This window comes from Ursus americanus, chromosome 8 (assembly GCF_024610735.1).
Source record: "Ursus americanus isolate L20-20 chromosome 8, mUrsAme1.1.p, whole genome shotgun sequence".
NCBI classification, from domain to species: Eukaryota; Metazoa; Chordata; class Mammalia; order Carnivora; family Ursidae; genus Ursus; species Ursus americanus.
This window is the reverse complement of record NC_142134.1, coordinates 52,978,276-52,992,519: the sequence shown is the minus strand read 5'-3', so window position 1 is coordinate 52,992,519 and position 14,244 is coordinate 52,978,276. Positions and strand designations below refer to the sequence as shown.

At 42.8% G+C, this 14,244-nt stretch overlaps 1 protein-coding gene across 1 annotated transcript in view; it reads right to left on the bottom strand.

The window, feature by feature from the left end:
* The window catches only part of LOC148109590 (uncharacterized), a 123,649-nt gene that overhangs the window by 106,637 nt on the left and 2,768 nt on the right, over positions 1-14,244 (bottom strand).

The following is a 14,244-nucleotide window of genomic DNA, read 5'->3' as shown; positions in this document are numbered from 1 at the left end:
TGAACATGTGAAACATAGATTCAAGAATCAGAAGGTTAGAGGCGCCTGGGTGGTTCTGTCAGTTAAGCATCCAACTCTTGATTTCAGCTCAGGTCATGATCTCAGGGATATGAGATCAAGCCCAGCATCAGGCTCCGCAATTTATAACTACTTCAAGGGCAAATCAGTTTTCTTCTGGCTAACTCAAGCTCAAAACCTTCCAGGTCAAGGGTCACTTCCTTAAAAAGGTCTTCTCTGATCACTAATCTAAATTAACTCACCTGTTGTTTTCCTCTCATGGCAACCTATGTTTTCGCTTCCTAATACCGATCAAGTTTATAAACAAGTGTTTTGTGGGATTTGTTTAACATCTGTACTTCCACTAGACTGTAGGCTCCATGGGGGAGAGAACTGTGTTCTGCCTTTGTTGCTAACCACTGTGTCCTCTGGATCCAGCATGAAGCCTGGCGCATAGTAAGCTCTTAACATTTATTGATTAAATGCACCAATAAGTGCATGATTCATGAGTCAATGAGGTTGGACCACGTGGACATGCAGAACTGTGAGGTCTATGCAGCCTCGGGAGGACTGAAGCCTTTGCATCCAAGGAGTGGGTGGAGTGCAATATAAATGCCCCGGAACTGGAGTCAGAAAGTATGAATTTAACACCTGCCTCTACTCTTTACTGCCTGTGTTAACTAGGGCAAGATCATTTATTCAGACTTCTGTTTCTGATCTCCTCAATGAGGATAATACACCTCACATGGTTGTTATGAAGACTGAATGAAGGAAATTTCAGAACTTTCCAAAGGTTTCCTCCCAAGACGACCCCTGCACCAACCCTGGCGCTCGGAAGGAGAAGGGCAGGTTCTCAACGCTGTCGAACTAAAGGCACAGCTCAAGACAAAAGCAACTCCTTTGAAACGAGTTTCATCTTGAAAGTTCATGCAAATGTTACATTTCACACTATAATATATACCTATATTGTTTCAATATTTAAATTATGCTTTAAATTATCCACTGGTTACCTCAAGTAAAAAAAAAAAAAAGGTTAAGTACTTTTTTCCCTGTAAAATAATTGAATAAAATTGATGCTCATAAAAATGCCTATGATCCTTTGGTTTTCCCTACTTACGAAATGCATGGATTCCTGTGAGATGGCCTGCCACATGACAGTACGTCCCCCATAAAAGTTTGCTGAATCTGAATCTGCAATCTCATTTCCTTCACCAGAGGGGCATCATGATTAAAACAGGCAGAACAGGTAATACGATGATTCCTTCCATTGGAGTTGTGCCGAGGCCAGCTTCTTCCTCTGGAGATGAAACAAGAGATACAGGCCAGAAGTGACCTGGAACTTCATTTGAATCTAGCTCATCCAAAGGAAGTGATCATTGCTATAAAAAATGTAGGATTTATTTAATAGATCGTTGTATATATACTATAAATCACTATGGTTATTTGTAATAATGTGTTAGTATATATAATAGTGTTAATTCATAAAATAATATATTGGATTATTCATGGAGAAAAAAGGTAATTATCAAATATTACTTTTATCTTTGTTTTTTTTCTTGAGAACCTAATGTAAAAAAAAATGACCTTTCCTCTCTACATTAACATTCAGAAATTGCTTCTGAATCCGAATCATTCAGCCATGACCCAATTTTCATTCCCAACGCTTTGACCAATGAAAACATTAAGCACAGGGCCACTAAAGCAAACATCCATATGAACTACCGTGGTCAGCCCTCAGTTTCCTCATTGTAAAGTTTAGGTAACGATATTGCCCTCCCGGGCTGGTTACAGCATTAAATGCAATGATGTGCATGAACATGCCTGGTACAGTGCCTGGCACACAGTGACCAGGACCTCCCCCCACGCCCCATTCTAGACTTTATTCACTGCTCTGTCATCAATGCCCACTTGTTATGGGCTGAATTGTCCCCTTCCCAAAATGCATATGTTCAAGTCCTAACCCCCAGTACCTCAGAACGTGACCATATTTGCACATAGGGTCTTTACAAAGTAATTAAGTAAAAATGAGTGTGGGCCTTAATCCAGTATGACTGGTGTCATTATAAGAAGAGGAAATTTGGACGAGTATCAGGAAAGACAATGTGAAGACACAAGGAGAGAGGCCTAGAACAGATCCTTTCCTCATGGTCCTAACAAGGAACCAGTTTGGCTGATCCCTTGATCTCAAATTTCTAGTCTCCTTATCTGTGAGAAAATAAACTTCTGTTGTTTAAGACAGCCTGTGGCAGTCCCAGCAAACTATTACACCACTAGAATACAAGCTCCATGAGGGCTGAGATTTTTCTTTTTGTTCTATGTTATACCCTGAGTGCCAAGTCAGCAAATATTTTAAGACTGAATAAATTATTTTATTTTCCAAATACCAAATCAGGATATAATCTAAGAAAAACAAAGTTATGTAAATGTATTTACGTAAGCGTTGTAGAACTTGAAATATTAAATCACACTTAGCAGATATCTTAATTGCAAAAGGCAAATGTCCTGATATTTGAGCTGGTCTTGGAAAATCCAACTTTGATAGGATAAATTGTCAATTGTTTGACGTTTCTACTCCTCGGCCTGAATTTACGCACTGTCCCATCTAGCTCTCACTGGTCTTTCAAACCTGCTCCCTGAGTCCACAAGACCCCCTTGCTGGAGCCACAGTGGCCTGTGTATCTTCTGGTTACATCATCCTTGATCAGGCTACATCATCCCGGCTACATCATCCCCTACATCAGCTGCTCTCAGAGGAAGCTCTTCCTGACCCCCCTGAAGCCAAAAGGATACCACACTCATTTTGGATTACCATTCAAAAAATATATCACTTACTTCCTCATACCATTAGTTATCTTTGTGTGAAGATATGTGTCTGGTTTCCATTTCAGACTAAGGTCTCTGAGGACAGGAACCTTGAAATATACTTAATTCTACCCCTATCTAAATATGGTAGATAAATTTTTAATTAAATCACTGGAAAACAGCATATCAGCATTCGCACCTAGCCACAGCGCTGACAGTATGAAGAGCCAGAGAAGGCGCTGGCAAATCCAAATCTCTTCTTAACAACTTGGGCACAAATCCTCCCACAAGTGGGAAACAGAGAATAGTAATGATGTGTTAGTATGGTGCCTTGGGCCCCAAAGAGAATAGCATGACCATTGCCCATGGGTCTAAGAAACATCGACCATGCCCTACTTTTGAATAATGCCTATTTAATTAATGTTGGGTGTTTCCTTTCCAAGGATTCTTACTCTTCTTTCCTCTGGGTGTTTTTTTGATTGAATAGACAATCACCTCAAATAACCAAATCAGCAGGAGGATGCAGAAATTCATTCACTCTCTGCCTCTGCGGGCTTTGGCAAACAGCTAGAGTGTGTTTGTGCAATTACAGGTAAAAGAAATACTGTACAGAATTAATTACTTTTTGTGTTATTGTTGTTGTTTTTCACAGTCAGTGATTTTTCTGTTTCCCTTGATATGAAACGTGATCCAGTATAAGGAAGACTTTTCTCTTGATTTAAGGAAAAGCCTTTAGGAAAAATGAGTGTGATATTCCTCAGTTGCTTTCTGACCACTTGATCTTATCTTCATATGACCTTTAAAAATCCTATTATGTTTCTTTCCTTTTAATTGGATCTAAGCAATAATGATAAATAAAGATAATTGGGGAAGGAGGGCCCTAACCTCCCACGTAAGCATGGATGTCACCATCTTGGATTATTTTCGTGGCCAGTCCTTGTTTAATCCCCAATCTAATTTTCTCTCCATTTTTATGTGGTATAAAGAGGACATTTTGAATGGACCTTTTAATTGCAATATTTTAAATATAATATGTAATTATAATATTTTCCCTGAAAAGTCAGGCTCTAATAACAAACACTGCCTTGAATAAAGCTTGTATTTTCAGGAATGTAAGTAAGAGATACTAAAGCAAGTAATATGTAATAAGGTATAAAACATAAAAATGCAAATTGATACTCTATAAATCAGAGTATAGGCATTCTTATATAGATAAATAAGTTCTAATGAGAAAACAAGTTTTTATATTGTCAAGGCACTTAGTTGTCGGAATAATATAGAACTGTCTGTTAAATATAAAGAGTTGTAACAGGAACTGTAAAAACATAAAACCCTTACCCTAATTAGCTTACAAACAACTTACTGGAGGTCAAGCTGACTAGAAACATGAACCGCACAGAGAAGCTGAAGGGGGGGGTAATTCTAGAGTATAAAAACAATATTTTAAAGTTTTGGGGAATATTTCTTTCTTAGATTCAAAAGGAAAATCTGAATTATACTCATTTAAAAAAATACGGTAATACAAGAAACATTTTCTTTAAAACAAGTGAAACAAACTTTGCTTTCCTTTCCTAGTTTTTAAAGACTTAGGAATAGAAAGACTGTTATCTAGACTTGAAATAACATAATCAACAGTGTTATTAGGGAGGGCATCAGACAGCAATCACTGCGTTTGAATTATCAGGTCATCTGTACCAAATGGTCTAGATTAAATTAGCTGGCCTTTTTTTTTTTTTTTTTTTAAGGCTCTAAGTGTACTTTTGCTTGAAGTACAGAAGAAAGTAAAGAAAAACACATTAGGAAATATGATAATGTTCATCCAAATGGCACTACTCATGTGCTAGAACCACCATCTGACCAAAACCACAAAGTCCTGAGGACTAGACTTTTGGCAAAGTACTTTCAAAGGTAACAGAACAGGGACCACCTTGAGATATTGGAGGAGGGGGACAGGGAAGCAAACTAAGATTCTACCAAAATCATCTCTCCTGGGACATGGTAATAAATCCTCATGGAGACTTTTCCCGTGTCCTGAATCTTCTTGGGATCTTCTTTAAGATGCCTTTGTCTTCCCAGCACTAAGTGAAAGAAAGTGAATTGTACTTGAGAAATTTGCCAAACAAACAATCATGGAAAGGAGAGAAATTTGTGTGAATCTGGGGGGAATCTTCACTTTCCAAACATCTATGAAGTATTCAGAGAAAGGAGTTTAGAAATACATCATGGTCAGTCACCGCTTCTTTTGAGTCTCTATTTTTCTTATCTTCAGTACAGAAAAGGAAACTGATTAGATAAATTACTGTGTAGCAAAAGTTGTTTTCAATGAGTTTGAAAGTGTTTTCCTCCTTTTTTAAGAAAATGAATTTTCTCTCCTGTTGAAGACTATTAGGCAGAATCATATATTCAGTGGTAATGATGACTTTTTCATGGGTAGTATTCTAAAAAAAAAATTTTTTTTAGTGTTTCTCTAAACCTGCAAGACTCAAGAGATGCTCCAGTCCATAGCGTGTAATAGCTAACAGAGCCATTTGCAACAATACTGAGCAAAATAGAAATGTAAGTCTAAATAGTTCATATAAAATTATGGAGAGGCCGAAATGTTCTTTAACATTTAATAAGCTAAAGATTATACTGATGTGAGTATAAACATAGTATACCGTATAGATTTTTTTTGTTCTTACCATAACAGAGTAATTTTAAATAGGCAAAACTCACCAAAAAAGGTCCTGTACATACATTCAAAGTTTCCCATATTTTCTTTTATCCTCTCTACTCTTCCAAATTTTCTGGAAATACAGTGTCTTCAAGACAAGGTGGGGGAGACACACATTGGAAAGTACATGACACACATTTTAAAGCTATTCACAGGAGAAGAAATCATAAATCAATGAACAAAAAATGAATCTATGGCAGGCCTCCTTTGGTATTGAGAACACTGATAAAAATAGAAATTTAAAATTAACTGAGGGAAGAAAAACATGGCTAAAAGCTGAGAGGGGGTGGGGATGGGGCGGGGGACAGAGTCAGGGAGACAAACAGGATGCTGGGAGGTGAGAAATAAGGGTGGGGAGTAGTGGGCAATCTCAAGAGGAACTTACAAGGTCTGTTGCTTATAGTTACCCAGAAAACTTTAAGAACAATAACAAACAAATGTAGCTTAGAAAGAAATCCGAAAGAAGCTAGAACCCCAGTAGCTGAGGCGACGCCATCCCCCCCCCCCCCCCGCCCCGGATTAATGGTGCTTTGGGAAGCTGAAGGTGTAGCCTCGCACATATTCACACCCCACGAAAGTGCTGACACTCTAGAAGTTTCCCGCCGGATCAACAGATCCTGGCGAGAGACCACGGGGAGAGCGCGAGGGCACCTTGTGCTCCAGGAAGTATGTTTCTATCTTTTGAGAAATAGGAACTTGGGCTCTACTCAGTCCAATGTGTAGGGCTTTCTATTTTTGTTTTTGTTTTTAACGTTGACTCTTCGGAGTGGTTTTTAAAGTAAATCCGTATTATCTTGCGGAAGAATTCCAGTTCCAAGAAACTGCACAGGTCCAGCTATCGAAGTTGCCGTGGAAAAGGTAAGAGTCAATAAGAGGAGATGTTCACCGCCTCCCGCAGCCCTCCCCTCCGAGAGCCCTTCCCTTCTCACCCCGCCCTGCTTCAAAATGCACAAGCACACAACCACACCTCTGGGCCCAGCGCGCTTTCAGGGACCCCTCCCGCAAAACTGTGCTCCAGGGCCCACATTTAATCGTACACAACGTGCACATTTCTTTCTCGGCTATTTTTAAAAGCACACCTTTTTTTTTTTTTTTTAATCACAAAAGTAGTATATGCTCATTAAAGAAAACAACAGAGAAGTATTTAAAGGCAAAGAAAAAAAATGTCACCTTACTCGTATCACTTAGATACGACCATTATTATGATTTTAATATTGTCTTCAGGTAGCAATTCTTTCTGAATTACAAGGGTGATAAAGAAACGTCTACCGTTCATATATGATCCTGCCATCTGCTGTTTCCCAGAACATATCAGCACAACTTCTAAAGCATTTGGTAAGTGTGGCCTCTTTCCGGGCAAGTACAGGGAAATCTGCGCGCTTTGACACAGAGGGAAACGCTTGCGTCTTCGGAGTTTGGGGTATAAGCATGCAGCACACTTGGAATGAGCAGAAAAAGGAAGGTGGCAAGGCCACTCCCCTAGAACATGATTCCCACGCCCTGTCTTTGCTCGCTTAGTTACTCCTGCACCCACCGCAGACCTATGGTAAACGTTCAGTCAGAACTTCCTCAACTAACGTAAGTCCCGGACTTAGTGCCCGTAGTCTTTCCATGGAGAAGGGAGGGCTGGAAACATAAAGAGTCAGGCTCATTCCCAAACCAGCTGAAAAATGGCAAGTAGTTTATCCTTTGTTGTGGGTCCCCCATTCTTTACTCACTCTGCCTCCCAGCACAGGAGAAATCTAGGTAGTCCCCAAATTAGAAATAAGTTACATTCTACATCTTTATATGCTTAGGTCATTGATTTGGAAATTACAATTCATTTCCCTTTGAAATAATATAATAATATATTCCCTTTGAAATGATACGATAAATAATATTTAAGATCCCTGACAAGTTCTCCCCCCTCCAAAGGGGGATTCGAACTCTTAATGAAGCAGAAATACTACATTTGCAATAAAAAGCAGAAAATAAACCTATTGACATACTTTATTAGTAAAATAACCAATAAACAACCGCATATGAATGATTATTTTTAACTCAAATAATCATGATGCAAGGAAAGCAAATTTAATCATAGAAAAGGGTCTAACCCTTTCTATGTCTAAGCATTCTCTCCTGGTGGCTGTTGTTCACCAGTTCCCTGAAGTCTTTTTCTCACGGACCGATGATGTGGCCTCAGGGCCTCGGTCTTGCTCTTGACCCCAAGTCTGGCCACAATTCTGAGAAATTTTAGGCTCCGTGAACCTGCCCCGTACCCCAGTCATTCTTTCTCTTGGTCTCACCACTCCCTCTAGTCTCCCACGCCCACGGGTACACGCTGAGCCTTGTCATCTCTGGTACTGTGTCACCTTCAAATGTTAAGGCCACATGTCCCCACTCTCCAACTGCTCACCTCCTAACCTTTCAGGTCATTCACTACATTATTCCCAATATGCCGTCTCTTCAATGTATTTGAAACGTCCAGTTCACTGATCCTTTGGCTCTCTCTCCAGAGTCCCCTTCTGTTTTAGCTCTTCAGTTTAGATTCCAAGATCCAACATTTCAACTATTTTATACCACTGTCCTTCAATTGCATTGTCTTGCCAACAATAATCCAGGACAGTTCTAATTGCCCATCTGTCCTAGAAATGTTGAGATATCCCGGAGGGGTCAGGAGTTGGGGAAGGGGGGATATCATACATCCAGTTTCATATTTATTATAACTCTTGGTCACCTAACTCTACCTCAAGACTTTCTGGCAAACCTAAACTGAATGAATGAATGGATTGATGGATCAATGGATAATATTGGTGGAATCTGTAGAGAAACCAAAGAGAATCTCTGGGCCCTTTGTAATGCTTTTGGGATCCATGACCCTTAGTCTAGCATTTCTAATTTTATTTCAAAACAAATGGCTTTGCAATTCTGAGAAAGAACAAAGTTGGAGGCTTCAGAATTCCTGATTTCAAACTATATTACAAAGTTATGGCAATCAAAGTAGTATGGTTCTGGCATAAAAACAGACACATAGAGCAATAGAACAGAACTGAAAGCCCAGAAATAAACCCAAACATATACAGTCAACTAATATTTGACAAAGGAGCCAAGAATTCTCAGTGGGGAAAAAGGATAGACTCTTTACTAAAAACAATATTAGGAAAACTGGATATTCACATGCAAAAAAATGAAATTCGACCCCATATCTTAACACCACTTGCAAATATTAACTTAAAATGGATTAAAAACTTAAATGTAAGACCAGAAACTGTTAAATGACTAGAAGAAAACATGGAAGAAAAGCTCCTTGACCTTGGTCTTGGCAACAGTTTTTTGGATATGACAAGCAACAAAAGCAAAAATCAATAAATGAGACTACATCAAACTAGAAAGCTTCTGCACAGCAAAAGAAACAATTAGCAAAGTGAAAAGGCAATCTACACAATGGGAGAAAATATTTGCAAACTATCTACTAATGAGGGGTTAATATCCAAAATGTATTAGGAACTCATATAACTGAATACCAAAACAAACAAACAAACCATCTGATTAAAAAGTGGGCAAAGGACTTGACTTGAATAAACATTTTTCCAAAGAAGACATCCAAATGGCCAAGAGGTACGTGAAAAGGTGTTCAACAGCACTCATCATCAGGGAAATGCAAATCAAAACCACAATAAGGTATCACCCCACACCTGTTAGAATGGCTATTACAAAAAAGACGAGAGACAAGTATTGGTGAGGGTATGAAGAAAAGGAAACCCTCTACACTGTTGATGGGAATGTAAATTGGTATAACCACTATGGAAAACAGTATGGCAGTTCCTCAGAAAGTTTACAGTAGGACTACCATATGATCCAGCAATCCCACTTCTAGGTATATGTCTGAAGGAAATGAAATCACTGTCTCAAAGAGATAACTGCATTCCCATGTTCATTGCGGCATAATTTACAATAGCCAATATAGTGAAACAACCAAAGTGTCCACTGATGGACGAATGGATAAAGAAAATGTGCCTCTCCCTCCCTCTCTCTCTCTCTCTCTCTCTCTCTCTCTCCACACACACACACACACACACACACACACACACACACACATTAAAAAGAAGGAAATCCTACCTTTTGCAACAATATAGATGGACCTTGAGGGCATCATGCTAAGTGAAATAAGTCAGACAGAGAGAGACAAATACTGTATGATCTCACTTATACGTGGAATCTACGAAAGCCAAAACTCATAGAAACAGGCGGTAGAATGGTGTTTCCAGGGGCTAGGGGGGAAATAGGGAGATGTCAAGGGCACAAACTTCCAGCTACAAAATGAGTAAGGTCTAGGGATCTAATGTACAGCGTGGTGAATATAATTAACAACATTGTATTATACACTTGAGAGTTGTTAAGAAGGTAGTTTTATATGTTATCACCACACACCCATACATACACACACACAAAATACTAATTATGTGAAGGGATGGAAATGTTAACTAACCTCGTAGTGGCAATCATTTGTAATATATAGGGGTCTCTAACCATCGTGTTGTACACATTCAGCTTACATATGTTACAGGCCAATAATATCTCAATAAAGCTAGCAGGAAGAAAAAAGAAAAAATCATATGGCTTTGTTATCCTTTAAGGTAGATGTTATCTGTGTTGCTCATAATTTCTTAAGCACATGACACTTCTCTGCCTTCATAACGTTAGGCATCATCAAATGAGAAGGAGAAACTTTCCAGTGGAAAGGAATGGAAAAGCTCTGAGAGAGTGGGAGAAGAAGAAGGAATTTCAAGAATATGTCTTTGCATAGCGGAAAGAGACCTCCTGAAATGGAGCTATCTGTGATACAAGGCACGGAGGAGAAAACGGAGGTGTGTGGTGGCTTGTGTCAGCGCAGCTCTGAGTCAGTTTCAGCACACTCTTACTATTTAGTTGTCAGCCATTAACCAACAATTACTTTTGGAACACCTTCTATCTACCAGACCCTGTTGTAGGAGCTTGGGAAATAGGAATAAAGAAGAGAATGTCCCCGCTCTCACAGAGCCCAGGTCTTAGTAGGGAAAAACGATCTAAGAACTTAACAAGAACAACTAGACAGAGACTGGGGAATGGAGGGATATTTTAGATTGTGTGGTCTAGCAAGTCACCTCTGAAGATGTCATATTTGAGCTGAAGACTAATGATGAAAAAAGAGCTATCTGTATGGAAATCTGAAACCTTGCCTTCTTCTCATGATTACAAGATGGCTGCCACAGCTTCAAGAATCACATCCTCACATAACTTCCATAGCAGGTCTGGGGGTTTACCCTTGCAAGAGTTTCCTTTAATCAGGATGAAAAACCAGCCCCAGCACCCTTCCCTTCATGTCCTATTGGCCAGAACTGGGTCATATAACTACTCTCTAGCCAGTCACTGGCAAAAGAGACCGGGACTGCCATGACTGGTTGGGAGCAGCAAGGCTTGGGCCAGGGAGGGGAATCCTTCCCCTAGTACGTGCTGCCCCCAACCTGAACCAGACCAGCCTACTGTCCTCAAAGAACAAGAATGAAGCACTACCACAAGAACCAAGCTTGAAATATTTCGTGTATGTGGGATGTCTTGAACAACTGAACATGTGTGGGTACTGCACTAATGTTAAGGATAAAAAGAAGACCTAGGCACCACTTTGACCATCTCACTCTACTGCTCAAAGACATTTGGAGAGAGAGAACTCCCTCCTTCCTCCTTTTCACTATCTCAAAGGTACGTACTGTTCACGGCCACTGCCACCTTGAAGCTCGCCAATTCCCTCATCGCTTTAGCTCTGAATGACTTCTTCCCAATTCATAGCTGACATTTATTCATTTTACAAATATTCATTGAACATCTGGGCCACGAGGATACAATTTTGCTAAAAAGACAATGTCCGTGCCCTCACAGAGTTTCTATTTCAATGCCATGGAAAGAGAGTTAAATAACCAATTATAAGGAAGAGTTACAAGAGGTGAATCATGGGTGCTATCAGAGCACCAAGAAGGAGTGCTTCCACTCATCCAAAGGTGGGGCAAGGGATGGTGATAAGACAAGATGCGTTTTGTGGACAATGTCATTTAAGTCAATAATGAAAGGATGGAGAGAATGTACAGAAATGAGAGTGGAGGTCAGGAGTTGGGGGAGAGGGCAAGGAGTCTAGTGCACCTAGAAAAATTAGCATGTGCGAAGGGCCAGAGGTGGGGGAGAGTGAGTTGGAGGGAAAGAAGTTGAGTGTTTTAGGAGGGAAGAGTAGGGTAGGGAATAACAGGAAGAGATGAGTCTATAAAGATAGTTGGAGGCCAGGTCAGCACAGGTACTAAACTCTTGGACCTTATCTGGTGGGAATGTAATGAAAACATTGACACATTTAGGTTTGTATTTTAGAAAAAGTATTCTTATTATTCCTTTGCTCCAATCCCTTTCCCACACTTCAGCCCCCGCTACAAACAGGATGACCAACAAGACACTGTGCCAATGGGCTGGATCAGGAGAATGGTCAAGGAGTGGGTAGGAACTGAGGAGGTCCAAGATTCAGTGAATGACAGGGCTCTGACCAGCTAGGGGAAGGAGGTGTCAAGGATGACTTCAGGTATTTCTGGTTCGGGTACCTGGACAGATGGTGGGCTCCTTCAGTGGATCCTTCATTTTTGCATAAGTTGTGTTTCAGCTGTCTCCCACCAGGCACTGAACACAGTGTGTTCATTAAACTTTTTTTATAACTTTTCTCCTCCTTCCCCCACCTCCCATATCGAAGCCACTCCCTACTTATCTTGGATCACACTTTTCTCAGACCTATTTCACGTTTCTCTTTTGGGTCCACACCCACATGAACAATGTAAAGAACATGGTTTATATGCTTTAGGTTTTCACCTCTAGTGCCCTCAGAGCAAAGCCTATAGTTTTGGAGCTCCCACTACAGAGCCAGAGAAATGCGAAACGATTTCACCAGTCATCACTAATACGGTCTTTCAGCTAATACAAATCCAAGCCATCCAATCAGACATTTGATGTCAGTGATCAATGAATTGCAATTAGTAATGACACGAATCCAACTTATTTTCCTGCATCTGTCCTTTACTCCTTAAAAGAAACTCCTCATCCCTTTTACATTTGAAGATTAATCTTATGGGACAGCACGATGGCTCAGGAACCAGTTCTGGGTGTTCGCCACATGGTCTTTTAGGTTATGTGCATCTTTTTATTACATGCAATTTCACTACTTGAGGTTACCCGGTACTAATTTTATAATACTGCGTAGCTGCATGATGGGGCTCGGTATATATCTCTACGTTTTAAGTAGTACCATGCCTGGATGGAGCATCAAAGCGAGAATGGTGAACTTAAACGGCCTTTAAAACATCTTGAAGCAATAACAAGCCATACACTGAAGCAGGGCGTTTTTAAACATTACACAGGACTAAAACAATTGAACCAATTTGTCCTTTGTTCTTTTTATTGCATTCTTTATTACATTAATACTGTTTAAAAGAAATTCAAAAAGCATTAAACTCGGGGGCTAGGCTATACCAAGTCCTCCCAGGGGCCTGGTGGGGACAGCAAGCGCGTTTCGAGCAAGCACGCTCGAGCTCGGTCCCAGGGAAGCGACAAAAAATGAAAGGTCGCCGGGCCGAGCCCTCTGCTGGCCCGGAGTTCTCCCTCCGGGCAGGAGGTACCCGACCGAAGTTTGCCAAGTTTTCAGGCAGGCCCGGCTGAGCAAATGCCGCTGCTACCGGTTGCCTTTTCGCTCCAGTGGCAGGCCCGGCCCGTGGGAAGTTTGCCTCCGGGGGTCTGTGGACCTTCAAAGAAGGCCTGGGGGGCGGGGAGCCGCCCCTCCGCGGGGCGGGCGACGAGGGGACCCGGCGCCCCGGGCACAAAGAAAGAGCGCTCTAACAGTGTGTGGAATGACCTTGGAAACTCGGGACCATTTTAAGGTTTAAGTCACCCCCACTGCCCTCCCCTTTCCCGCCGTTCTTCTGCCCCGAATCCGCCCCGGTCCTCCCGCTCCTTCACCACTGGTGCCTTTTTCTGCTTTTTCTTTAAGAGAGTTGCACGCACTCGGCCCAGGAGGGGCCGCGCTGGCCGCGGGGCCCAGCCCTTCCCGCCGCGCCCGGGGCCGCCCTTCCCGCCGGAGCCGGCTGATTGATGGCCCGGCCGCCCGGGTCCCCCGCCTCGGCTGGCCCGCGCGCCGGGCTGTGTGTTTTGGAAGCGGCGCAGCGGGCTGCAGCCCTGTGACGCCCGGAGCGGGCAGCGCCGCCCTTCCTTCCCCCCGGGCTGGGGCGGTGGCGCGGCGGCGGGTCCCGAGCGGGCGGGGGACTGGGGACTGGGGGCCGAGGGCGCAGGGAGGGGGCGCGGGCGGAGACTTCGGGGCGGGGACGCGGGGCCGAGCCCGGCCCGGCCGGGCCAGGCTGGGGGCGGGGGGCGGGGGGCGGAGGGCGGAGGCTCCGGGGCGGGGGCCGCGCCGCGCACGCCCAGCCCCTCGGCCGCGCCGCGCCTCGCCGGACAGGTTGGGCCGGCGGGGCGGCGCCCGGCTCCGGGGAATAATGAGTGTCTGTCAGGCCGTCCCCGGGTGACTGGGCGGGGCGGGGCGGAGGCGGCGCGGGAGGTGGGGGTGGCGGGGGAAGGGCGCAGGGCGGGGTGCGTGTTTGCGCGAGTGACTCGGCCGACCCCTCCGGCGGCTGCCTCCACCCAAGTGGGTGGGGACCCGCCCAGCCCGGGCGGCCGCGGCGGCTCCCTCTCCCCTCCCT